At 57.4% G+C, this 25,611-nt stretch overlaps 1 protein-coding gene across 1 annotated transcript in view; it reads right to left on the reverse strand.

Annotated features, from left to right (window-relative positions):
• Positions 1-25,611, reverse strand: part of SH3BP4 (SH3 domain binding protein 4) — a 60,599-nt gene that overhangs the window by 22,903 nt on the left and 12,085 nt on the right. The window contains exon 2 of the mRNA XM_081141773.1: positions 6,614-6,691. The gene's annotated coding sequence lies outside the window, so the exon portion shown is untranslated. The remainder of the gene's footprint in view (positions 1-6,613; positions 6,692-25,611) is intronic.

A 25,611-nucleotide genomic window follows, 5' to 3' on the forward strand; every position in this document is an offset into this window, starting at 1 on the left:
CACTGGGGACAGGCACAGGCAGGGGGAGGGAGCAGGAGTCAAAGGCTGGGGGCCGCCCAACAGCTCTTAGAACTAGGGCCCCAGAATATAGTGCATCTCGGGCACACTGTTCACGAGAGCCAGGGGTGGGAACAGCCCAGTGTTCGCTGCCAGACAAGCAGGCCAAGACGTGGGCATCCTTATGGTGACGTCACCACACTGGAAAACGGTTAACTTTATGTTCGATAAAAACTTTTTAAAAAAGAACCCTTGTACAGAAGTGAGGTCACCTGAAAGGGGTGTGACGCAGGTCGCAGGTGACACGCCTCAGCTCCCATTTCACAGATGAGCAAAGTGAGGCACAGTGAGTAGAGACACAGAAGTCCAAGCCACACCCCACCAGAACCACATGGGTGAAGTGGGAGGAAAAGTGTCCCCAAGAAAAAGAAAGAGGGTCCTTTTCTCATCACTCTATGGAGGACCCCATTTTGCTCCCAGCCCCTCCCCCACCTACCCATCGGTGCAGCCAAGCAGCTCTGTTCCCATCACCAAAAGACCTGCTTTTCTCAAGCCCCATTGATAAAGTGTGTTTGCAGGACCTAGGCTCACCCTGGAGCCCGGTGCCTGAGGGCCTGGCCCTGGCCCGGGGTGTTGGTCATGCCGGACCAGCCCCAGGTTGTTCCTGGACCAGCCTCACCGAAGGACGGCCAGGTTCCACAGGGCCATACACCCTGTCCCCACGGGACCGCATCAACGGGAGCCTTTCGCAGGCTTGCTCAGATCCACTCGGAAGCCCTCTCACATGTGGTACCCTGAGGAATTTCCACAGAAACAGAGTCCCAATGTGGGCAAACCATTTCCTGGTGACTTACAGGAAAAACTGCCTCCTGACAAATATCTGATGCCCAGTCACATGGAGGCTGGTTCTCAGGTTACATCGAGTCCTCTGGAAATCAAAGATCTGAGCCCGATAGGAACCTGTGCGCAGCGCTGCAGCCAGAGGCCCCCCGGGCCCACGGGGCCTCCACTGCTGCCAGACTCCTTCCGCACGGAAAGTTCCAGAACCCTGCTGGGCCTCCCGTCATCCCACTCAGGCCTTTGGCTCTGGAGACCCTGTGCGAGGGTGCTGAGGTCCCGTCTGACCTCAGTCAATCACTGTCCAGCTTCTCTGTGCCCAAGCTCTCCGGTCGGTAAAACGAGATACTAAGATCTGGCTGTGGACCTGCCTCTCCCTGGGCAGATCAAGAACAAACCTAAGAGCTTTGCAAACTGTAAACTGCTGTGCAAAATGTAAAAATAACACCCAGCCACAGAGGAGCTCGTCCAATGACTGCTGCAGGTGGTGTTTCTCTCCTGGAAGCTTCCTCTTCGCCAAATCCACGGCCCTAGAGTCTCCTGCACCACTCACAACCCACCCTCCTCTCTGAGGGCCCATTCATTCAAAATGCCTGACACTGTGCAGCCCCGACAATTCAGAGGACCCCTCCTTCTATTCACCTGCCCACAGATGGCCAGTTAGTCACCTGGACGCCGCCCCGTGACCTCCACCCTCGGTTTCTAGAAACCACCTGGGGAGCACATTTGATTTTGCAGGTTCTGTTCAGAGTAGGTCCAAGTTCAACAAAGACCCAAAGATGATTTTCATAAGCCAGGTCTCCCCCATTCTGTGAATGAGCAAATAATATCTGGACTTAATGAAGAACAGAATCATTAAACAGGTGAAGGAAATGGAGTTCTCACTGGTTTCTGTCCAGTCTGACCCTGGCGTATGCAGAGCGCTCCAGCCACAGGGAGAGTCTGTCAGCCCCTCACTCAGAGCCACCCAGGTTAGCTCATCTCCCGTCACCTCATCTCCATGCAGGTCTAGACCGTCCTCCAGCAGGGGCTGTGAACTTTCTGGTGGCACAAATCCTTTGAGGAACCTGTGAAGGGCCATACGCTTTGTCTTTAGAAAACCGCCCATCCCTGCAGAGTTTTGCTGCAGACCCGCTAAGAGGACCTGGCTGAGAGTCCATCAGGGTGAACACACCTCTTCTGTGGTTGATAAAAGTCATGCTCCACGGCAAGGCCCAGACCACTGCTCCCCATCAGAGGACGCCCAGGCCAACAGAGCATTCAATGCTTTTTAGGTTTCATCGGAACCTGCAGGCACAGTGAGTGCAGACAGGATGTATGGGCGGCCACAAAGAAGGGAAAAAATCAAGCCGTGTTTACTGAGCACAGAGTCCAGGGCCGCCCGGGCCGGTGTGGGGGGGGGGGGGGGAGGTGTCCACAGGAGCCAGGGCGGCGAAGACCCCAAGCAGCACAGCAAGGCAGACCCTACCAGGCGCTGGCGGAGGCCTGGGCCACCCCCGACCCGGGGGGCGGCGGATGGAGGGTTGTAGTAGGAAAGACACCGTGTGACCTCGGACAGGCCCCGGTTTCCCCTGCCAAACGCACGGCTTGGCTTGGCGGCCGTTCAAGCCCGTCCCCACTCCTGAATGGAGTGCAAGGGGGGGCACTGGGTGAGCCATACGTGTGACTCCGGGACCTGTGTCCACCCCATGGGGAGAGGAGCATCTCGGCGTGCCATCCATCCTGAAAACATCAACAGAGCGCAAGCCAGGGACATCTGGTCAGTCCTTCTGCTCAGCCATCCCCAAGGAGAGCTGTGCATGGCTTGGAAAGAGGGCCCCCGAGTCATTCACTCTGACCAGTGGGTCATGTTAATCCCTCTTTGGACCCTTGGGACTCCTGGGGTGACCTGAGGTCAGGAGGGCAATGTGCTTGAGAAATGGCATGAACTGAAATGTCAGGGCCAGGGCTGCCCCCTTGACCACATCAATGACATGTTCACAAAGGATCACTGGACTAATGTTCGGGGCCCTCAACAATGACATGAGAAAAGGGAGCCCCAGAGGGGCTAAATGGCCTGCCCAAAGTGATGGCCTTGTGGGAAAATCCGAGGGAGGGAGGGGGGAAGGAGGGAGGCATGGGAAACTTGTACACATGCCCAGGTAAGAATGAAGCATCTCACCTTCCCAGGAGAACCAACAGCCATCGTTCCCTGGCCCAGGGACGTCCCCAGCCTGGACACCCCTGTGGCCCTGCCCCTTCCCCCAGATGGATCAGCAATGGACACAGACCCACAGCCCTCCTGCTGACCCAGCCCAACCCTCTTCTCTGGTAGCTGGGACACGCACAAGCGACCAAGGACTGTTGTGCCCGGGGCTGCAGGCCACCCCGGGCCAGGTGCGCGCCAGGTGAGCAGGCAGCCAGGCGAACGGAGGCCAGGTGACAGGGACAAGCACAGTTCCTGAAGAGCAGTCCACCCCTCACGTTCCTGCGCCCGGGTCCTCCGCACGACCGGCTGTGCTCTCGGTGTCCAAATCTCTCCTTTTTACTTCTTGAGCAAGTCCGAACGCCTGTCCTCTCCTTTCCTTTCACCTTTGAGAACCATCTAAGAGGCTAACTCCATTTCTGCAGATGAGGAAACTGAGGTCCAAGGAAATTAACTTATGCAAAGTGCGCTTATGTGCTCATAACCGAAATTCGTTTAAAAACAAAACCAAAGCTGTGGCTCTGTGCAGAGGCACTTTCCTGGCCTGAGAATGAGCCGCCTTCACTGGAAGCTTCCTAAACGGCAGCTGCCCAGCCAGCTCCAAACAACAACCAACAAAGGGGGGAAACTCCAGCCGGGACAGGAAAGCCCGGGCCCTCTGATTAGACTGGAACTTTCTTTGTGAGTCGGAGCAGGTTTCAGTAGAGACTGGAAGGCTCTGGAAATAAACAGCGGTAGACTCTTTCTCCATTCACACCTTTTATCTCCAAAGCCTCAAGTATGCTAAAAATTTCTCCCAGTCCTGAGGCAGCCTGCTTTATTTAAGAAGCGTGGAAAGGCAGGCTGTTTACCAGGCCAAACACAGGGCTCTGAACAAAGGATACAAATGCCATTTTTAGTCTAGCGGGCTGGGGGTGGCTGGGGGGGCTTGGGGGGGTGCTGAGGGTGGCTGGGGGCCGTTGGGGGTGTGGCTCAGGTGTCTGGTCTGTCCACATGCCCCAGGCTTCTCTTCATGGCTCATGACCTCACTCCTCCAACGGCAGCCGTTTCTGAAGCAGCTACGTGTGGGGCATGTTCATGCAAAGGTTTGGAAGGGGGCCGAGTAACGTCTCAGGCTCATGCGGGGCTGCGGGGCTCCCCTCCCCGGGTCTCGGGGAGGTCAGACTGTGGGCCACAAGGGGTACCACAGGGTGACGGGATCATAAATTCCTGACTGGGCAGGTCAGGGTGGGTAGTCACAGCCTCGGCCGGCCTATCACTTCTGAATGGCCCGTCTTGGCCTGAAGCCAGCCCTGTCCATTGTTTCTGCGCATCTGGGTTAACGCACTTTTGAAATGAGCCGTCACCACCGCTCTGTAATCCAATCTCTCCCCGCTTTCTCCCACCTTCGCGTAATCCTCCTGACGATCCCTCCTTAATTCCACAGGCATAAAAGAAGCTGCACACTGACATTCGAGGAGGCATTTTTCTCAGTCTGTTGAGAAAAAGGAGCTCTGGGGACAAGCTCTGCTATTTCCGGTTACATCCCTCATTCACCCCGTCTTAGAGTGAAGGGCAGCGAGTCAGCTCCCCCCTCCCTCTCCTGGCCCTGATACCATCCTGAGCAGCAGTGGCCGCGGAACTTAATACACTATCAACAGCGGGACCACTAACAGGTTGAGATCCTGACCCCGAGTTGCAGAATTACATGCAAATCACAAAACCGGAGGCCAGCAAAACTCTGGATGTAGAAACAGAAACCCTGGGAAGCTCCATCTCACAATGAACTTGAGACAAATCAGATGTTGATTATGAAGCACAGAGAAAACACTGCATTTATGTTTCTGGGGGAAAAAGCCACAAAAGTCGGCCAAATGTGTCAAGACGCCAGTTTTGCCACAGCCAGGGATGGTCTCTTTAAACGCTGAGACACACGTCCACTCTGCCGTCTCCAAGGCAGGCAAAGGCGAGCCTCCCTCTCCTGGCTCCCAGGGGCCAGCCCTTCATGCCCAGGTAGAGACAGAGGGCACCGCTGGGGCCCATCTGGAGACAGCCAGGCCCTGTCTCACCCTCCTGTGTCCTGTTCCCAGACGTCCTGCTGCTCTGGTGAGTCTGGCTCAGTGCCAGCAAAAGCAAACCACATGACTGACACCCAGGGAGCTGCTGGAGCCAGGGAGGGGCCCCAGGCAGGGCCCACAGTGGGGAGCCGTGCCTCAAAACCAGGGGCGAGACCCGTGGGGTCGGACAGGAAGCCGTGCTGCTGTGTCTCCGGAGCCTGGAGCGAGAGCCATGCTGCATACTTGCTTCTGATTTCAAAACGCCCGTGTTCCGGCCAGTGCCCGGCCAGAGGAATGCCAGGAATGTGGCCGCCTCTCCTGGGTCTCACCGCCACCCAAACAGACCACAGCCCGCGCCAGGGGGCTGCACTTATAAGGCAGGCTGCCTGGGGCTGCTTCCTGTCCCGGGCAGAAGTATTTTAAGTCCCCAGAACACTCCGGAATTCACTTCACTAAGAAAAGCCCCGGGGTCGTAACCTGTGGGGTCCCTAACATTCTTTCCATCCTAAACCTGCAGGCGCCCCTACTGTTCTCTCCGCTGAAGCACAGGCCGGTGCTGGTGTCAAAGTAGTTAGAAGAGAGTTGGGCCAAAATCTCCTCCCTGAGTCGAACAGGGGATCCTGCAATAATTCAGGCTGCCCCCCGCCCCCCGTGACTGGGGGACCCCGAAAGGGAGCGGCAGGGAGCTGTTCCCTCTCAGATCCCCAACCGCCACCCCTGCCCAGGGTGATGCAAATGCCCATTTGGATTCTCCCCGCCCTTCCACCGGGGAGGAAACACACTGTGGTTGTTTTAAATACGTGGAGGCTGCAACACATCACAACACAGTACGCAGCCGATCGCGCCCCACTGACTTCACAATAGACGGTTTCCTTCCATTGCTCAGAACAGAACCGGCGCCAAGAAAGCCCCCAGGACACTCCAGCAGGGTGTCATTTACTCTGTCCCTTTTGCTGGGAGTTCCAACCGCCTCCAGCTATTCCTCATGAGCCTGGCTGCTGCTTCCTTCTAACATTTTCTGCTATTGTTGTTCCAAGGACAGGCCGGTCCCGGAGCCCCAGTGTGTGTGTGTGGGGGGTGACCCGGAACCACAGGGCCACTGGAGGTCCCTCAGCTCCCACCGGCCACTGCTAGCCATTGTTTGGAGCTCGTAACCTCTTACGTTGTAAGAATAACTCCTTTGTGCAAACACAACAGGACGGCCAACCTGGGCTGTCAGGTTCTGGGTAAAGCGAGAACGTTCCATTGGCAGCGACAGAGAGGAAGTCACAGAAAGTAAACAGAAACGAGGGGCTGTTCTGGGAACCCTGGTGCCAGGCACATCGCTGACATCTGACCTTCCTGTGAAGATAGAGTCCGGAGGGAGAGTCTGCAGTGACCTGAAAGGCCAAGGGCCACCAGAAGCTTCTGGAAGCTTTTTCTCCCTCCCAAGCTGCTGGGCACATGCACGGGGCTCGCCTCCCCACACGGGTCTGTGCCCCTTGGCCAGGACATGGCTGTCCCTATGCAGTGGGCCCAGGTAGAGCGACCCTTGCAAACACCTGTGTGCATCGCTTACCTGCAGCAGGCCACCAGCTCCCGACGTCAGGGGCGGAGTCCCAGGGCCCGGCCTTCCACCCAGAAAAGGAGGGAGATGCTGCAAGACAAAAAGAGAACCGTGACTAAGGTTCAGTCTCGCTCAGTCCCCAAACCCACGTCTGCTTTCCCTCCGAGACTCTTCCACATCGAGAGCAGCCGCACGGTCAGGGAGGACAGTGGTGGACGCTACGGGGTGGCACCCACGTGCCCGTTCCATCCCGCTGCTGGGAGTGTGACCGGCAGGACCTTTTCCTAGACCTGCCCTCCCTGGGGCCACTGTGCAGGGAGAAAGGTGGACCCTCACCTGCTCCCACCTACTGAGAACTCTAAAGGATCCCCCAGGTCAGAGCTCCTGCAGGTCTCGAAGGGCTTTGCTGAGACCGCAGGGCAGCCCACTCTCCTCTGCCCATGCCTGTCTCCCTCCCGTGGGGCTGGTCTCAACAGTGTCCCCACAGACCTCCTGCACAGTGACCTGTGTCCACTCCCCAGGATGCCTTCCCTCCCTTGCTGTGACTTCTGCTGCAGAGACTGTCAGCTAACAGAGGCATCTCATGGGCTCAACCCTAAAGACACTCCAATTGCCTCCCAGCAGCGGGGCTCCTCCCCACACGGCGGGGTCACCAGGAGGTGGTCAAGTCACAGAGCACTAAGGTGGTAAGTACCGAGCCCACATCCGTGGCAGATCCCATAAACAGTCTGACGATGACAAGAGAGGAGTGGGTTGAAGGTCACCACCCTGTGGCCCTCTCAGCCACCCACACCCAGGCTGGCATTTTAGACAGGGTCATGGGGGGGGGGGGGAGGCTCTGGGCTTTTGAGGTCAGGCTGGGAAAGGGAAGGTGGAATCCACTCTGGATACCTTCCCTAAATCAAGGCCACTGGGCCTGCCCCCGGCATCCCTAACAGGCGGCCCAGAACAGCCCCTCCCCTGCATACATATTTCACATGCAATTAAAATGAGCCTGTGAGGAGGTGAGGAGTCTCCTCTGTGAGGCCAGGACAGCTGGCTAGTTTTCAGGACACCGCTTCCCCCCGGGGCTTCAGCAGTAAGAGAAATTCCAGATGTGCAGAAAGGGGGGGCGGGGGAGCAGGAAGGGAATCAACCGGAAGGAAAGCCCATTGCGCACGGATACGGCGAACCTCGCGGTAGAGACCTCTCGCAAAGGTGCAGCAATGTGAGAAACCCCACGGGCAGAGGGGACGGCTCCATCCCCGCCAGGGAGCTCCACGGAGGAGGCAGTGACGCGAGGAAACACTGAAACACGCAAGGGATCAGGTCCCCAAGGCCCAGGAGAGACGGGGGGTGGGGCAGGATGCTCAGGACACGGGAGACAAGGGGCCACTGTGTGCCCACCACATTTATTCTGGACGCGTCCACTGTGTGGCTCGCAGGTCCCAGGAAGACCCGGGTTATTCTGAGAACGGAACAAGCGCTCTGGGGGGCCAGGAGACCTGCGTCCGGACAGGCCGTGGAGAACCTCATCTTAAAGGGGGAAAGGGAACTGAAAACACCAGGGGAAGCGAGACTGTGAGCAGGGGCCTCTCGGAAGTGGATTTATGGGTGTTCTGCTGCTTCCTCGGACTTCCTTCTTTCCAATTTGTTTGACAGTGTGTGGGTGTCGTTTTGTTTTCTTCTGACTTTTCAAAGTGACTCCTCAAAAGTCACCACGCCAGCCTGAGAATTTAGGGGCCTCCTTTCCTTTCTACCCCCACATCTGGGCTGAGGTAACGGGGCCAATATTGGATGGATGAGAGGCAGGCAGGGGACTGGCAAGGGCCCGCAAAGAGCACCTGTGTGTGCTCGGCACCCCCTGCACCCTCCTGAGCTCACCCCACCCCAGGCCCCCCCAAGCCCATCTCCCAGGCACAAAATAAGCCACAGTTGAGCAGCTGCAGCCCGACCGTCTCCCGTCTCAACTCCGCTGAGCTGCCAGGTGTCTTCCCTTACAAAGAGCAGTTCTTTCCAACATCCTGACTCACCACTGCTTTGAGCGCCAAGTCCCTAAGCATTTGGGTCGGGGCCTTGCTCCTTGGGGCTCTCCCCTGGTTACAGGCCTGAGCTGAGCTGTATTCCTCACACGGCCCCCTGGCAGGTTCCCAGACAGGTAAACTCACATCTCATGCCCAATATGGGAGGACCCAGTGCTGCCCAACCAGGCTGACCCAGATGTCGTGATGTCCTGCTGGACTTTGGGGCACGCAGGGACAGGGGCGCACAGAGCCCTCTGACCACTTGGTGTTGGTGTGTGGGCTTGAGAGGGGAGGCTGGCTGTGAGCAGGCATGCGGTGAGGCCCAGGGTGGGTGGATTAGGTGGAGAGGGAAGTGGCATGCACCCATGGGCGTGTGGCTAGACACCAATTCTTGGCAAGTGTCATGAGAAATGGCCACAGGGAAGGGAAGAAAACAGGAAGGTGTGAGGTGTGGCTAGAAACGAAGACAGACGTGGCCCAGAAGGTAGCCTTCATCAGGTCAAAATTGCTGCCTAGAGCTGGCTCTGAGGTCAAGAGGGAAGGGCTCCCGGCCTCCTCGGGCAGACAGGAGCCCCCCACCTGCATACCTGACAAGGATCGGTCCTTATGCAAGGGATGCTCAAGACAGAGCATTTTCACTCTTCATGGGAGAAACCCCAAGACAACCAACTTACAAACTCGAGACAGTAACGCTTGGGGAGGCTGGCGACGGCCTTTCTGTTTAATGCTATTGAAATCATCGCCCTGGAAACTGCTCGTGAAAACAGCCTTGTGGTGGATGACACAGCCAAGCGGGAGTGTGACATCTCGCCCGATTCATGTGGGGAAATGCTCTTCGCAGAACACAGCTGGCTCGCTTGCTTCCCTGTGGTTACGTAACACTTCACGTTTCAGAGAGGACGCCTCTGCCCCTCCTATACTGAAGCACAAAGGGGAGGCATTTACTGAGCAAACAGCCAGACACCCACAACGGTTTCGTTCTGGGTCCGGCCGCTCGCTCCACACACCTGTGGGCTCCCACGCGGCGCCGGACACGCACCGCCAGGGCTAAGCTCACTGCGGCCGGCGTGTCCGGGTCCCTCCCCGGGCGAGGCTTCTGTCCGCCGGGGTGGGAGGCGGGGGCGCTGGGGGTTCCCCGAGCCCGCTCTCAGGCACGAGGACTCCCACAGCCTGGCCAGGCGGCTGCTGCCCCCCCCCCCCCGCCCGTGTGCTTGTGCCCCCTCCGGCGGGAGCTGGGGAGCCCGTCATAGGAACTTCCATGTATTTGATTTACGTGAACGAACAGCCACCGTGAGCCAAGAGCAGCGTCTACGACGACCCCCGGGGAGGATTTCAGACCCGACAAAGGCGAGTGGCTACAACGGGCCGGCAAACGGGACCCCGTTAAACACTGGAGGGAGAGTAAGCTCGAGGAGGGCTCTGCACTCGGGCTGTCCCCCCCGTGTCCTTACGCTCCTGCCTGGTATTAAACTGGGAATCAGGGGAAGCATCACGCTCACGAGTTCGTGCAAAACACCGCTGTCCAACGACACTCAGAAACCACCTTCCCGTTTTTAAAAAAACAAACGTGTCCTTCCAGGCTCTGAGCAGCGTTTCCAACTCACTGACCTGGGGGCTTTCGCAGTGGGGCCCGGGCCGGAGGTTCAAGTCCAGGTCGTGACAATCACCCCTGAGAGGCTGATGGAGGAAGCCCTGTTTCGGACCCAAAACCTTCTCCGTGAATCGGCGGGGAGACGGCTCCAGGTGGCGGGAGGCGGCCTGCAAACGCAGGCCCTCTGAGATGATCCCGCGTCACACCGTGGGTTCCAGGTCAGCTCTGCCCCTACCAGCTCCATCACCTTTGCTAAATCATTCACCTGGACTCCGGGCCTCAGTTTCCTCAAGTGGCAAGCAGGGCTCTCCATGCCCTGCGGGGGGTATCCCCGCTTAAGGTGGCTTTTTCTCTTGTCTTTTCCACCCGCCTGCGGATCACGTCGAGGGTGGGACTCCGCCTTTGTCTTCTTTGACACATAAAAGACCAGATACGTAGTGCCAAATACGTGGCAGAAACTTCAAAAAACGTCTTCCATTTGAATAAGGCGGTGGTTGTAAACATCGGTGGGATCCAACTCCACGCCGGGAGGGCTTAAAAACAGACCGCTGGGCTCCACTCCGAGGCCAGGGTCCGGCCTGAAAATGTGCATTCCTAACTCGAACAGCCTCGGGAGTTTGAAGAAGGCAACCCAAAGGCCAGCTGACCACTGGAGTGGTGACCACGAGCTCAGTTACTCACCCAGCCTTTGCCTTCCCCCTTCCCCACCTCAGTCTCCCAGTTCCCCGCTCCTGCTTTGGGAGGACACCTCTCCCCCAGCAACCAGCCCCCAAGTCCTTGCCCCAGGCTCGGCTTTCGGGGGTCCCATCCGGAACAGATGACAGAGTGAAACGGGCACTGGACGCTGGGCCTTTCCGCCCAGACGCAAACAGGGCTGGTGATATAAATGAGCAAGTTCTTGGTCAGTCTGCTCAGAGCTAGCGGGCTATTTTACAGTGTTAGAAATTCCTAGTACAGGAAGCCGAGGAAGTATTCTGTGCCTTCAGTAAGTTACATTTATACTCAACTAAAGCTGGAGGAAAGCAAAGGGCATTTATACCACACCTGACATTTTTATATTAAAAATGCTATATACGTTCACTGCGGCCCCGTCCAGGCTGGAGGCAACCAGAGCACGCAGTTCCCAAGGAATTCCCGACTCTCAGCCGGGCCTAGGTCCCAGCCAGGCCCCACAGGCCCAGCCCATGTCAGCAGGGAGCCCACCCGGCCTTCCCAGAGTACCGCGAGTTACGACCTCACGTCACTTACATTTAGGGGCTCCAACCCCTAGGCCCCCGTTACATTCCTAGGGCCATTATAACAGATTGCCGGCAACTTTGTGACTTAAAACACGAATTTATTCTCCTGTAGCCTGGAGGTGAGAAATCTGAAACCAGTGTCGCTGGGCTACAGTCAAGGTCGGGGCAGGTCTGGTTCCTTCTGGGGGCTCTAAGGGGAGAACCCACTTACCTGCCTGTCTCAGCTTCCAGCAGCACCCGCGTTCCTGCCTCGTGGTCCTTCCCTCCCCCTCCAAAGTGCATCGCTCTAATCTCCGTCTCCATCATCTCATGGGCTTCTCCTCTGTAGTCGGGTCTCCCTTTGCCTCGCTTTTAAAATGGCTCTTGTCAGACCCTGGCTGGGTGGCTATTGGTTAGAGCATCATCCCGATGATGCCAAGGTTGCGGGTTCGATCCACATACAAGAAGCAGCCAATGAATGCATGAGTAAGTGGAACGACAAACTGATCTCTCTCTTTCTCTCTAAAAGTCAATAAATAATTTTTAAAAATATATATATCTTTATAGGTTTCAGAGAGAGGAAGGGAGAGGAAGAGAAAGAGACAGAAACATCAATGATGAGAGAGCCATTAATCGGCTGCCTCCTGCACACTCCCAACGGGAGATGGAGCCCGCAACCCGGGCATGTGCCCTGACCGGAAATAGAACCCCGATCTCCTGGATCCTAGGTCGATGCTCAACCGCTGAGCCAAGCCTGGCCGGACTGAATTTTTTTTTAAAAAGCTTTTAAGCCCTGGCCAGTGTGGCTCAGTTGGTTGGAGCATTGTGCCTTACACCAAAAGGTGGAGGTTCAATTACTGGTCAGGGCATATACCAGGTTGCAGGTTCAAATCCTGGTCAGGGTGTGTGCAGGACACAAAGGATAGATATTTCTCTCTCTCAAATCAATTTAAATAAATAAATAAATAAAATGGCAATACTTTAAAAAAATTGTTTTCAAAGCGATACTTGTCATTACATTATATTTTGGGCCCATCTGGATAATCCAGGGTAATCCCTCCATCTCAAGAGCCTTAAACACACGTGCAAAGTCCTCTCTGCCACATAAAGTGACAGCGGCAGGTTCTAGGGGTTAGGATGGGCCCGTCTGCAGGGTCCTTACTCAGCCGCCACATTCTCCACCTAAAACAGCACCCTTCCACTCCTCACTCCCTCACCCGGCCTCAGGCACCACTCCCGACATCCCCGGTCTATCGTGTGCTCATTTCCTTCCTCTCCAGAACAAGTGCTCCATGAGGACAAGGGGTCACCCAGACCAGACCGCCTGGAACACAGCAGGGACTCAGTAAAAGGCTACAGAACCCCCTCGAGCGGTCAGCATAGTATCTGTGACAGGTGAACCTGCACCGTCTGGAGGCAGGAGCTCACCTGCCTCCTTCGCTGCTGTATCCCAGCCCCCGGCCCGCACATGACGCACAGTAAGATGTCCATGAGCAGGACCTGGTTCCTGACTGTGAAACAAAGTCCCCCGGTACCTGGAATCTGCGCATCAGTTTGCCTCCTGACTGGTCCCAGGTGCATCTCCCCCAAGCCCGCTGTCCCTCTCGCTCCCTTCAGCACATCCCTCTCTGCTCTTGAACACACGGCGCCCGCGTCCTCCTGCCACCTGCCCATTCCAGGGCTCCCCCGGGCTGGCCCTGTCCCACCTCCAGGCTCCTTAGCTCCTCCTGCCAATTTCCTTCACCCTGGCCAGGCCAGGGGCCCACCCTAACCCCACCTCCTCTTGAAGGGACCCTCCTAAAGGCCCAGCTCCCACCCACCGCGATTCCAGGTGTCAGTGACACCTCTCCCACCCCCAGCGAAGGCCAGCGCAGGTGAGCTCCCGGCCTGCAGCCTCGGGTTCCCTGGGGGCGAGTCTCTGACGAGCACTCAAGCTCCCTGGGGAAGATGCCCTGACATCCTGCAGTGCCCTCCAGCTCCCGGGCTTGCATCAGATAGACCATGAGGTCAGGCCCCAACTCGGGCACAGCATACTCACAACTGAGTGACCACAGGCTTTGCCACGACAGGAAGAGCAGCCGGTCCAGCGCCAGTGGGATGACGTGTCCAAACACAGAAATGGACAAACCCAGCGAAGCCACAGGTCTGCCAGCAAGTGCCACCAGCCCACAAGAGCAGGCCCAGGCACCACAAGTAACCAAAATCAAGGACCAAAAATGAAGTATAGCCAGGGGTGAAGGGGGGGGGGTTAGGGTCTCCAGATAAAATGCAGGACGCCCAGTTAAACTTGCATTTCAGATACACAATTTAATTAGTGTATGTGTGTCCCACATGGTCACATGTTTCTGAGTGTCCTGCCATTTTATTTGCTAAACCTGGCACCCTCAGGGCGATATAGGAGTGGCCCCCCAGACTGTGCCACTCAGAGGGAAAGTCACAGAAGGGAGAGGTGGGGGATGGCCTGGGCAGGGTGGAGGGGCGATCGGGAGCCAAGTTCACTGCAGGGCTAACGACTTCTCCTTCCAGGCCTCACTTACAAAGGTGCTCTCCGTGAGATTTACTTCCCATTAAAACGCTTTTAAAAACATAAACCATTTCTTGCCAGTTGTAAAAAGGGGCGGTGTCAACACTATTTTTCCATTCCCTCATAATTCTTCAAGAATTCACAAACAAAGCATCGGCCCTCCGACAACAAAGATCGCCATGGAGACCGATCACCTCCATCCTGAAACCATGACTTCACCTCCCATTCCGCCAGATTGTTACCAGAAGAATCCTTGTGAAAACAAATGCGAGCCCACGAGGGGCAGGAAGTGTAGCCGCTCTTTCTAATTTTAACTTTCCCCAGGAACGCACTCACGCTGAATGGCCGGGCACCCTCCCCAGACCCCGCGTTCCTTCGGGAAGGCGGTCACCCCGGGGTCCACAGCCCCCGGCGGAGGGCTGAGCCCAAGGTATGATGCTGACTCACGGATTCCTCCAAACTAAGGGACCAGAACGCGGTGTTTGAATAGGAAAGTACCCCCGGACCAGAGGGTGAGCCCCGGAGGGGCACCCAGGGAGCCGCTCGCTTCAGCGTCCAATAGTTACGGTAAGCAGGGGCCAATTTCCCAGGCACAGCGCCGGGACGAGGGGACCACAGGCCCGAAGTGGGAACACCTCCCAAACGAGCCTGCGGATCACCCCCCGGGACAGAATTCGGAACCCGTCTCATTGGACTTTTAAAGCCCACGTGGCTGGGGGACAAACGGGGTGGCAACATTTTCGAGGCTTACAGCCAAGAAAGGCTTATTTTCCAGAAAATTCCAAAGAACTACGATTCAGTAAGAAAAATGGGCAAAACCCATGAAAAGCATCTTTGCATCAGAAAAAGCCAATAAGCACTGGTTTATGGCTAATAATAAGGAAAGCACAGGTTAAACATGAGTCAAATACCGGCTCAAATCCATCAGACCAGACCGCCCCCAAAATGACGTCAGCTGAGGACCTCAGCCCCCTGCCACCTGGGCTCCATGCGGCTGCTCGCTGCATCGAAGCCAGCGAGACGGAAAGCCTGTCACTGAGGAGGAAGCCACCGTCTTAATCTAGTCGTGGGCGCGGCCTCCGTCACCCCCGATGAGTTCTATCAGGCCGGCCACACCTGGGCGGCCAGCACCCCGGCTGTGTGTACAGGGAGGTGGGGATCACCGGGGGCCCCATCAGAGCCGGCCAGCCACGCATGGGCACAGTTCCATTTACACAGAGGTGAAAACACATGCCACCGCACAGGGCCACGTGTTCACTGCTATGTGGTAAAATTATAAACACGAGGGAATGACAGCCACAAAATTCAAGACGGGACACCTCCAATGCTTACCGCATATCAAACAGGTTTTGGGGAGGCAGGCGAGAAGGGCATGGGGCTGGGCGGGGGCACCAGGAACTGCAGACTTACGGGTTAAGTTCTGCTTCGTGGCCCGGGTAGTGGCTTATACAGTCTGTAAGAGTGACCACGATTTCTGTGACTTTCTTTTCCTCTCAAATATTTCCAAGTATTATTAATATCTCAAGACACAGGGACCTCACGGTGTGGCCCCCTGGCACCCCATGGAATGGTCGGGAGAGGTACCCTGAGCACCGGGGGACCTGGGAAATGCCCGCCTGCTGTGCATTCGCCTCGCCCTGCAAAGAAACACTGGCCCCAACCTGGCAGCGTGGTCCACCTGGAATCCCTTCTCTCGCTCGTCGCCAAACCAAATCCAAAGGCCTCCAGCGTCACCTGGCAGCCTCCTCCCGGGCTGGGTGATGACTCCCAGGCTTTGCCCCACCCTTGCCGGCTCTGTCACTGTAACCGAGGCGCAGGTTGTGGCCTCCGCAGACCTCAGCCTCCTCCTTACCCAGGGCTGCCCTCCAAGGCCTCGAAGAGCCCTGTGGTGGGGCTCTGTCCCTCTCGAGGCATCATCTGAAAACAAGAGCCATCGGCAGCTGGAAGCTGGGAGCCACCCAGACCACATCCTGTTTGGCTGCAGGGTGGATTCAGTCATGCCAATACTGTGAACAAAAGGACATTCTGCACGGGCTTCGGGGAGACGCCCGCAGCAGGGAAGGGACGCAACCGGAGCTCATGGCTCCGGCCAGGGGTGCAAACTGCCTAAGCGTGCACCAGCTCGGCCCGTGGCTGACAGCAGGGGGGTGCCCCGGGCCCTGCTTTTGCCCCCATCTCCACACCCCAACGTCTCAGGCTCTCAAATGTTTGATAAATGAATGAGTGACGAGCGCTTCTGAGCTGGAGCAAGAGCACGCACAGCGTAGATGAGCCACGGGTGATGGGGAGTTGCCGTCAGCGCAGGAGAGCAAACCCCGCAAGGCCCCAGCGACGGTGGCTCTCTGGGCGGCCTCTTCAAAGGGAATGACGACCCCTTGGAAGTCTAGCACCCCAAACCCTGGCGTTTTCTAGAAAAACCCTCCACTAGCTGCAGTGCTGGCTCCTCCTGAGAGTGAGGAGGGGACCGGGGTGTGTTTCTCCAGCATCCCTGAGGATGGGGAGAGCTGAGGTTTGAACTGAAATCTGCTGAGTGTCATCGGGGAGCAGATCCGCAGGCTTGGATGTGAGAAGCAGGGTGGAGAGGTGAAGAACCTTCTGGAACGCCCAGACAGCAGGGAAGGGGTTCGTGAGCGGCCCCCAGTGCGGTGAGGACACCAAGTGAGGGCAACAGCGGGCACACACAGGCCTCTGGCGCTCACCCGGCAGAGGGACCCAAGCTCCGGTCTGAAGCGTGAACACAGCACATGGGGAAGGCCGCCCGTCCCCTGCCCGCCAGTGGCCGCAGGTCTCTGGACGGCCGGGGTTCAGGGGTCCAGGGTTCACCTTCTCCTGGGGGGGGGGGGGCCTCAGGCAGGCGGCAGACCTGCCTCATCTCCAAAAGGGGCTGCTGTGGGGAGTGGCCAACAAGCGGGAAGCACTAACGACAGGCAGCCTCAGGCCCACAGCCCGAGCCACCCGAGTGCTCACAGCTGTTCTCCCCGACGGAGCCGAACCGGACGTGCACACAGCCGGCCAGACGCCTCCCAACCTCCCTCCCCTCCCACCTGCCACCCCCTCTCATCTCTTCCCAGATGAATCTTGTCCCTTAACTCACATTCAAGCTTATCTTCCAGTTTATCCACCTGACAACATTTCAGACCCAACTCCCAAGGCACAAAGCATGAGCCCCAGTCCTCCCGGAGGCCACCTCCCCACCTGCCCAGACCACACCCCTGCTGATCACGGAGCCCCTGGCTACTCAAAGCGTCCTCTGGATCGGCAGCCTGCTCTCCAGACCTGCCAGGCCAGAATCTGCCGTGAACGAGCCCCAGGCCGCTCCTGTGCACAGGTTGGAGGCGGGCCCCGGAGTCCTGCGTTTGTGCGTCTGCTCTCCCGAGCCGAGTCCTGAGAAAGCCCTGCCGCCCGGCCGCTCTGGCTCTGTGCGCTGAGCGTCGCCCCTGCACCAAGAGGTCGCTGGTTTGATTCCTGGTCGGGCCACATGCCTGAGTTTCGGGCTAGATGCCCAGTAGGGGGTGTGTAGGAGGCAGCCCATCCGTGTTTCTCTCTCATCGATGTTTCTATCTTCCTCTCCCTCTCCCTTCCTCCCTCTCTCTAAAAAAAAAAAATCAATGAAAACATATTTAAACAAAGAACGAAAGCCTTCCCTTCTAAGATGACTAACTGAAGCGCAGGGCCCAGGGCCTGCATGCGAATGAGCCCGCAGTGACTCCCCGGGCTGCGTGCGTGGTGGTGCCGGGCCCTAGGCCAGCCCGTGGCAGAAGAAAACCGCTAAAGGAGCAGCCTGCTCGACACGGCCGCGTAGACTGTCCCCGCTGTATTCAGCCATCCTCGGAGGACAGCCAATCTCGTCCTGTTTCCCGTGCGTCAACCCCCGACCCGAGCGGATAACAGGATTAGGAGGGCCCTGGGCCACCGCCACGAACACCTGACTCCCCTGCAAGCCTACTACCCCGGACTCTGCATTTCGGAGCGGCTTACAAAGAGGCCCATTGTCCCCGCCGCGCTGCTCCCTTTCTCAGGTTCACCTGGCAGAGAGATGATGGTGTTTGTGTTTGGAAACCAGCTCCCTCACCAGCCGGGAGAGCAGCTCACCTCTAAACATCAGGTCCAGGAGAGAACAAAGGACCTGCTGTGGGCAGGAGGCAGGCCCTGGCCTGACCCGGAGTGGGCTGGGCCCCCAGCGCCCGGCTTTGAGGAACTGGGTGGCCGCTGGCCAGGGCGTGGAGGCTCCGGCTTCTCCCTGGCAGGGGGCACCTGGGTCTTGACACCAGCCGTGGTCACCACACGAGGCAGACATGGGTGCAGAGGCCACGCTGGCCCGAGAGCCGTGCCATGAAACCCGTCACCCACCAGCCTTCCCTGACACTATCTTTAAGTAAACTCTTTCTTTACACCAGTCTCCCCTTATTACTAACATCTTACATCGGGAGGGCACATTTGTCTAGTTAATGACCTGAGGCGGGTGCGCAGTTACTAACCAATGCCCACTCTTTACTCAGATGGCCTGAATTTTCCCCAATGTCCACGTTCCATTCCAGGACGCCATCAGGGCCCCACGTGGCATTGAGTCCTGTCTCCTGAGGCTCCTATGGGCTGTGACAGTTTCTCAGACACTCCTGGTTTTGATGACCTTGACAGTTCTGAGCAGGACCACCAGGGATTCCCTAAATGCCCCTCAGTTGGATGTGCCTGATGTTTTCCTCATGGTCACTCTGGAGTCATGGGCTTTTGGGAGGAAGACCAGAGGTGAGGTATCTTCTCACCTCTTCATATCAAGGGCACACACAGTCAACACGACCTACACTGTAGATGCTGACCTTGGTCACCTGGCGCCTCTTAACTTGCCTTCTTCAGGCCCCACCCTCCCTGCTGAAAGATTTCCCCATGTCCACTGTCAGCCCCAGGATGTAAACACGAGCTCCTCTATTTTTAACAAAACAAGCAAAGGAAATTTCGAAGCACAAGTCCCAAAGAACAGAGCCCTGGCTTAGTGGCGGGCAGCTCTGTGTGAACCACACAGCAACCTCTTCACACACACACACACCCCCCCCTGCGACACCCCCCCCACGCACACACACACCCCCCCGCACACGCACACACCCCACGGACACACACTTCCTGCGCGCTCAGAAGGGCTGACGTTACAGACGCAGAGCTTGCCGCCGACTGGAAGATCAACAGTTTAAAACCTGAGTGGCTGGATAGATAAATACAGGTGACGACCTGGCCTGTGGTTATAAAAAGGCCATTTCAACGAGAGCCCAGAGACCAGCTGCCCTGCTCTCAGGCCCTTGACACGCACCTGGCCAGGTGAGCTGGTGCTGGGGGAGGGCGGCCCCGCTGCACGGATCAGTGGGTTACCTGATGAGGTCCCGCAAGCCTGTGGTGTCCCTCACAGGGGCCACCAGACAAAAGCCTCTAAGCCTAGGGGGGACTCGGGCACACAGAGAGGACACACCAGGTCCCAGGCACTGCGCTCAGCCGAGAGCCTTGTGCTCCGGAGGCGCCGTTCCGTTCGGAGAGCTCAGTGTCTGTGAGGGACCAGAGACCCTGGGCCCTGGGGGGGGGGGGGGGGAGAAGAAACACATTTAAGTTCCTTTTGGGAAGAGAAGTGGGGAAGGGGTTTAGAATGAAAGGCTCCAGGTCAGACCACTTTTGCTCGATTTTTGACCTTCAAAGCTTGGGTGAACTGCTCGGTGCCTCGGTTTCCCCACATGCTAAATGAAGACGCTCACAGTGCCTGCCTCCCAGGCAGGATTCTAGAATGAGGCATGAGTTCCCCAGGCAGGGGTGGACGAAAGCTCTGTTACCCTACGGACCTCGGCGCTGGGTGTCTGGGTTCAAGTCCTGCGCCGTGACCCTGGTGCGTCACCGAACTTCCCCGGGGAAGCTGTCCCACCTGCAGGAGGGAGAAGGGCGCCAGCTCGGGCACCCTCAGCACTGCCTCACCCCCCGGAGCACTGAGCTGCTACGACAGAGCTGCCGTCGCCACCACCGGGACAACTACTCAGCCAAAACCCAGTGCCCCGTCTGCTGAGGAGTCCCCAACACAGAGCTGCCACCGCCACCGGGAACGAAGGCGCGATTCCTGCACCACCTCGGTTCAGAGACGCCCCGTCCACACCGACCCTCACCCCTCTGGTCCCCACGCCCCAGGAGCTGCCTGCTGGGCTGGCTCGAAGGCGCCCGGGGCAGGGCTCACACGTGTCCCGGGCCCATGCCACACGCCTGTCATCACGGTGCGCTTTATGATTATCCCCATTACAAATCGCCACTTGCCGCGGGGCCGCCACCCCCAGAGCCGGCACACTGACTAGCTCAGACCCCCCCCACTCCTCCCTGTCCTCCCCCGTCGGCCAGCACCAGCTGTGACCGGCAGAGCCCGCGGGGACGGGAGGAGAGGGAAGGGACAGCTGGGCCCGGCAGGGAGCCCCTTGCTGTCTGAGTGAGAAAGCGCGTCCATGCGCGTGGGGGAGCCCCAGGGAGCCCCTGCAGCGGAGGCCCTGCTGCCCAGGCCCATCACGACCGCAGGAGCCCCAGGAGGGCCGCGTCCAGCTGAAGATCCCACAGGCTGTAATCATTCAGGACACCTGCCAGCGGAGGGCTGCGTGTCCACCGGATGCCCCATCCCACCCCCCGCAGCGCTGGAGGGCAGCAAAGTGGGTTAAGTTCACGGCCCTCGCGAATCCCACAGGGCAGTTTTCTCCACCCGCTGAGATAAGTGAAATGGTCCTTCTCTCTGGTCCAGGCAAACTTTCCAACCACACCTATTAAGCCAGACCCAGAAAAACACTCGGCAGGGGGCTCGCAGCCAGTGTGGGTGGTGCCGTCCACAGTTCCCCCCAACCCAGCTTCAGAGGGGCCTCGGGCAGCCTGTGGCCAGGGAAGCAGGAGAAAGCACCGGTCTGTCCCCAGGGGCTGCCCGGGCACTCCGCAGGGCGGCACGGCCTCAGGGGCTGCCCGGGCACTCCGCAGGGCGGCACGGCCTCAGGGGCTGCCCGGGCACTCCGCAGGGCGGCACGGCTTCAGGGGCTGCCCGGGCACTCTGCAGGGCGGCATGGTCTCGGGCTGCCCGGGCACTCCGCAGGGCGGCACAGCCTCAGGGGCTGCCCGGGCACTCCGCAGGGCGGCACGGCCTCAGGGGCTGCCCGGGCACTCCGCGGAGCGGCATGGCCTCGGGGGCTGCCCGGGCACTCCGCAGGGCGGCATGGCCTCGGGGGCTGCCCGGGCACTCCGCAGGGCGGCATGGCCTCAGGGGCTGCCTGGGCACTCCGCAGGGCGGCACGGCCTCAACACGGGAGCCTGGACAACGCTCTTCGGCAGTCAGGCTGCAGGGGAGCCGCCGGCCTCGCTGGGGTGCCTGCTGCAATCCCACCTCATACGCAGGCGGCTGGAGGGAAACGCTGAGACCGGGGAGAGCATGGGAGTGACACTATGGGGACCCGTCAACACAGGGGCCGTGAGGAGGTGAACACGGCACTGCGCCTGGCAGCCGTGGCTAAGCAGCCGGATGGCACACAAGTGACCTCAGCGTGGCCTGCGCCCCGCGACTGCCGGGTGAAGTGGGGGGTTGCAAGAGTGAGCACAAACGCCCGCGTCTGGAATAACGCCCACGTGACTTGCTCGCAGTGACGAGGCACAGGTTGCAGGCGACTCGGTGTCTCCTACAGGGTCTGTTTCCTGCGTGTCTGACAAGCGGGGATTGCTCACGCACCACCAGCAAACACAGCCCGCGGGCAACCTGCAGAGTCCCGTGGCCCCTCTCCTCCGATTTCGCCTCCACGGGCGAGGAGCGTCTATTGTTATTCACGACATCGGACTTGACCGGCATCAACCCTTTAAACAGTTTGCAGGGGGAAGGCGGCTTTCTGGGAGTCCTGCCAGGGGACGTTTGTTCCCAGTTTCACGGAAGGAAATCCTCCCAAACGGCCTGTTAGAAATAAGCTCCCCGAGCACAAGGGAAATGGGAGAAGCCCGCGGCGTCTAAAACAATTTCCTGGCGTTTTCATTTTTACCACGAGCAGATTTTATACCTATAACTGTATAAAGAAAAAGAATCATCAAATACACTTTACAGAAAATCTAAGCCAATAAATACTGTTGGAAAAGGGCAGGCCCCCCACGAGCCCGAGACAAGCTGCTCCACGTCACTCATCACCAGGGGACGCAAGTCAAGACCGCCTGCGACATCAGCGCTCACCCCGAGGAGGAGCGCCATCGAAAGCCCAGAAAGCAGCGAGCGGTGAGGGGACTGGAGAAGCCGGGCGGTGTCACCACCGAGCTGTTCCCGCTGAATAAAGTTTCCTTCCTCACCGCACCCCAAAGTGGGGGTTTTGGTTGGCGTTGAATTGGTGCCAGTGACCATTGGTTAACAATGGTAAAGCTTATATTATGCATGTTTTTTAACCCACAATCAAAAATAAATAAATAAAAATTCTTTAAAAGAGGGGGGGTCCTAAACAGCGGCCTACCCTGCATTCCTAGCGCAGTTTCTGAGGGCGTTAGCGTCTGGCAACACCTTGCAGCAAATACGCATTTACCTCCCTTCAGTTCGGGCCTGGTGCCCAGCAGACAGGTGTAAGGCAGTTTAAAAAGACAAACCGTCCCCCCTGCCACTGCTTGGAGAGGCAAAGAGGGATCCCAATCCCCAAAGCCAGGGATTTTCAGCCTGTTCATCTCATGGCACATAAACTAATCGCTAACATTCTGAGGCACACCAAAAAATATATTTTTTGCCAATCTGACAAAAATAAGTAGGTATAATTTTGATTGACTTACCAAAAAAAAAATTTAAAAAATAGTAATTACCTACCCTTTTTGCTCCAAAGTGACTTTTAAAAAATCAGGTGCCGATACTTGTATGTGAAGATTTCTGGTACCAAGAATTAACCGATCAGACGTAACCTTATGATGCAACATGACCGATAAAACGCAACTCTATCATAGGACCTATATATTTACGGTTCAAGACAAGGCATTCGCAGGGGACGGCTACTGTTGTTTGGCTGTTGTCATTTTTTTTTTATTTGACAATCTAAGGGGAAAGAGGTCAGTGCCCTTGATACCCAGACAGATACTGTACGTTTTAAAAATTGTTCAGCTACTGGCTGAAAATAGCTACCCAAAGCTAATAACCAGAAAAGGAAACCTGCATGATACAGTCCACAGGAGACTCCCACACAGCCAGCGGAACCAGCCCGGAGGTCAAGGCCGGCTTCCGAGGACAGCAGCCTGAGCCCGTGACACAGCCGCTCCAGTGGGGACGAGTGACTCGCTTTCCACTTTCCGGGTGTCTGTCGTGCTTGGAGCTGCTACAAAAGCACCCGTCCTTAGAACTGAAAGATTTAAGCGCACTACCGTTTAGAACAACCATCATCTCAGGTGCACCATCCAACGCGGTCACTCCGAGCTGGTGGTTTTCATTCTGCTGAACAGTCACCTAGGATGCTTTTAAAATCAGGGGTGCCAGGGCCCCAGCCCAGGCCAAGTGACTCTCCAGGGGTGACACTGAGCAATACCTGTCAGTAACCCTCACGGGTGATTCCGATGCATGAAAACAAGAGAGGCCGTAAGCTCAGAAGTCATGTAAGGATGCGCTCCAGGCCGAATATCCTCAGTACCACTGTCCCCAGTCCCAGTCCCAGGACCACGATTCCCAGGGCCACTGTCCCCAGAACCACTATTCCTGGTACCAGTGTCCTCAGTACCACTGACCACAGTGCCACTGTCCCAAGTACCACAGTCCTTAGTACCAATGTCCCCAGTACCACTGTCCCCAGGACTACTGCTCGTACCTGGGCTCTGACCAGCACAGTTGGCACAGAGACAGGCAGGCAGGAGGCCAGAGGACGAAGGCCCAGCCACGCAAACACACACCACTCGGGAGAACACTGTGGCATCTTAGGGTCGGCCTGCAGGCCGCAGGGAGGGGCGGGCTAGAGAGGGCGTGCTCAAGGCCAGCCTCCCAGACCCCGGTGCCACACTAAGTCAGGCTTCCTCTGGGGAACCGAGGGGCGGGGCTTGGGAGCCCGCAGGCCAGGAAGAAACACAACCAGGTGGTGTTTTCAGTTCTTGGAAAGGGTGAGGGCCATGACTGAACGGTGCCCAGCATGCGAAGGACCAGTGTGTGTGTGCAAGGGAACCAATGAATGAATGAGTGGGAACAGGGGCAGGGTCGGCTTCCCAGGCAGAGACCAGGCCCACAGAGCCATGCCACACACAGCCAGAGTTGGCGCACACGGGGCATCCTATGGCTACGGAGTCCCCCCAAAACCCCTTAGTACATATAATAACACGCAACCTCCCAAATACAGAGAAAGGGGACGCTGGGCGCCAGAGTCTCACCAGGGTCAACCCCCAGATCGAGGCATAAAACATACAAAATCAGAACCACACAACACTGCAGAAGCCTACTATTCAGATACTCTCCACAACAAAAACTGCACAGCAGGATTAGCAGGTTCGACACACAAGTAAAAATTCTCAGTAAGAACTGTGCCCACAGACACTGGGAAGGGAGACGCGGGGAAGTCACCAGCGAGGCTCTCACTGTGACGCTCACCAAGTAATTTCAGCTGAAATGTTCTCTTTTCCTTAGAGCTTGGTGGGCCGGAGCCCCCGCACTTGGTCTAAGTCCCAAACCCTCAAGGAAGAAAGCTCGACAAGGCCTGAGAAGCAAACTCTTCAAGGAAGAGGCAGGGACCAAGCCAACCGTATGTGTTATTTACACCAAACATGAAACATCTCGACGGGGGGCTGTGACCCAGGGAAAAGAACCACTCACCCAGCAGGGGAAATAAATCTACGACCAGCTGACCCAGGAAGGGTGGCGATAAAGGAGTGTCAGAAAAGCAACATTCAGGACGGGGGACACTGAACACGCGCAGGAAGGAGGGCCACCCTGCAGGCAGGCCCCACTGTGCTGCAGAGGGAACACAGGTGAAGGACACCGTTCCCGCAGATCCAGAGAAAACGACGGAACCAGCGGGGAGGGAACCCCGCGCCCAGCTCCTGAAATCTGACAGACAGACAGACCGCATGGCACGCATGGCACAATCAGAGCTCAGTCCGATGGATCCGTATCGAGCCCCGCGTCCCGGAGACGGTGCTGGGCAAGGCTCCAGGGGTGCTCACCAGCCGGCTGAGACCTCGGGAACGTCAACATAGAAACCTGTGCGGACACCCCCTGGTCCCAACGCAATGACACCCAGAAGCTAACAAGAAAATAAGGTTAGAAAGAGGGAAAAATAGAAAAGGGAAAGTTAAATACTTAAAAAAGAACTCATGGGTTAAAGAGGGCATTAAAATAAAAACTGGAGCCCAGCCAGGCGTGGCTCAGCGGTTGAGTGTCAGCCTAGGATCCTGGCGATTGGGGTTCGATTCCCGGTCAGGGCACATGCCCAGGTTGCGGGCTGCAGCCGATCAATGACTCTCATCATTGACGTTTCTGTCTCCCTCTCCTTTCCTCTCTCTGAAATCAATAAAGATATATTTAAAATAAAAACTAGAGACTCCTTAGGAAAAACAAGGACCCCTGAGGCCCCCTGGCTGCAGGCACTCACAGGTGACCCTCTGGAGCAGTTAGGGAAACACGACTGTAACCACACACACACTCCCACCCCATGGTCCTAGTGACCGTGCTACTTCCAAATAGTCCCTGCGTTCAAACACCCAAA

The sequence above is a fragment of the Miniopterus schreibersii genome (assembly GCF_964146895.1).
Source record: "Miniopterus schreibersii genome assembly, chromosome: 7".
Classification (NCBI taxonomy): domain Eukaryota; kingdom Metazoa; phylum Chordata; class Mammalia; order Chiroptera; family Miniopteridae; genus Miniopterus; species Miniopterus schreibersii.